This window comes from Helicoverpa zea, chromosome 13 (genome assembly GCF_022581195.2).
Source record: "Helicoverpa zea isolate HzStark_Cry1AcR chromosome 13, ilHelZeax1.1, whole genome shotgun sequence".
Classification (NCBI taxonomy): domain Eukaryota; kingdom Metazoa; phylum Arthropoda; class Insecta; order Lepidoptera; family Noctuidae; genus Helicoverpa; species Helicoverpa zea.
Genome location: NC_061464.1, coordinates 2,270,120 through 2,271,996, shown reverse-complemented (window position 1 = coordinate 2,271,996; position 1,877 = coordinate 2,270,120). Strand labels below are relative to the sequence as shown.

At 34.7% G+C, this 1,877-nt stretch overlaps 1 long non-coding RNA gene across 1 annotated transcript; it reads right to left on the bottom strand.

Moving 5' to 3' along the window:
• Positions 1-284: 284 nt before the first annotated feature.
• LOC124635840 lies at positions 285-1,142 on the bottom strand. Its single transcript, XR_006985069.1, has 2 exons — positions 947-1,142; positions 285-774 (listed from the first exon to the last, which is right to left on the bottom strand). It is a non-coding gene; the product is annotated as an uncharacterized LOC124635840 (long non-coding RNA).
• Between the last annotated feature and the right edge of the window lie 735 nt (positions 1,143-1,877).

Sequence of the window (1,877 nt, the reverse complement as noted above, 5' to 3'; positions counted from 1 at the left end):
AATAGATTTAAAAATTGAAATTATATAAAATTAGGGATAAATACTTTCAAAGTATAAACATAAAAATACTCGATTCCGTCCAGCGTCGTATGCTGGCTGCATATGCAAGATCGAAATCGTATTTTTCAGGATTCTGTAATGTCCACTGTTATGTACATATGTGGCAAAAAGAACACTTTAACCCTAGATTACTAACCTTATTTTACAACGCTTATTACTAACCTTCGACGTTTCGGCTACGCCATGTAAAAGGGGGAGCTGGTTAGGTTTAATGAAATAAAATATTTTTGTGTTTTATTTATTTATTACAATAATGATTTGTTAACATAGTTATCAGGTTTTTATTCACTAAAATCACATTTTAATTACTTTGACAGTCTTTTAATTGAGACCCGAAAATGTTACTCATATCAACATTTTTGTTTTTTAAATGCTAAAAATCTTTATAACTAACAAAACAAAGACTCAAAAAAACATTAAAATATTAGAATTAAGAAATAAAATCAACAAAAGAAAACAACATTTTATAAAAAAACTATCAATTAATACATTTGTGACAAATGTCAAGTTGGTGTTCGCCACACAAGGATTTTGTTGCACTTAGTGCAACAACTCTTTGTCATTCTTCGTCTTGCGGAGGGTACAAATTGCACAATTTTTTTCTTTTTTTAGCGATAGGAAGGTTATCGGCATCTTCTCTTTGATCAGGCTCATGTGTACAAGTAGAAGTTTCTTCGACACTTTTATTATCACATAACAGGTGACGAATCGTATCTATAATAAAAATATATTCAAATAAAAATAGTGTGGGTACTTATTTCAATGTAGGCAAATTAAGTACAAAGTTTACAAAACACTAATATAAGAAAAATAAATAATTATACTCGAAAAAATTAAAAAAAAAAAAAAAAATCCTGGATAATAATGTTGCTGCGTTAATACTAACCTTCGTCGATTCGACGACTCATGGTGGCTGGAACGGCGAGCACAGGGCCACTACACAAAAAATACACCCGTGTGCCGCGCGAGCGTTGGTTCGACTGAGATTAGCTGGAATTTGAAATGCGTGCGACGACGCACTCAAAAATTATACCACTTTTTTTAAATCCTCGTCGTCGTTTTGACGAAGGTTAGTGATCTAGGGTTAAATACGATGCCGGCCATACACGCTACGGTCTACCGAAGAGGACAACCTGTGCAGGCTTCAAGCCCACGTTTAGGTTCAAAAATCGAGCATTGCGTGAGCTCGCCATTCATCTTCACATTTTTGTGCTGTCACTTTATAAAGCACAAGAAATCGCTTCAGCAGAGGCACCAGTGATTTAATTTCAAACTGTTGAGCTGTAGATGGTTTTACAACGATGAGTAAAATAGAAAATAAAGGATGTCCTAAATCAAATCTGACGTCAATTCCATATAAAATTCTTGGCATGTTCTATAGGAATCTGCAATAGGGAAAGAAATAACGAGGTACATTTTCATCTTTTTTCAAATCTTCCATACTTTCTTCAGCCTGTATATATTTCGTCCAAGCCTAGTTAATGCCCGGTTTACATTATTCCAGTCCAGTGATCTAGCGAGATTTCCAGTACAGTGCTGGACTGGATCTGTACGTCTACACTATTCCAGTTATTTAGAAGCCGTTGAAGTGTGAACACTATAGTGACAATGATTTCAAGAAGAGATCAGTTCCGAAAATGTTTCAAACGTGCCCAATCACTCTTGCTACAAGAAGTTATTAATTAGGTTGATAAGGAAGTAAAAAAAAAGGAACGGATTTGGGTGAGAAATTGGATCAGCGAAAGAGATCAAAAAGGAGGGTCAGTATTACTTTTGCAACAACTGAAGGTGGAAGATCCCAATGAATATAGACTGGC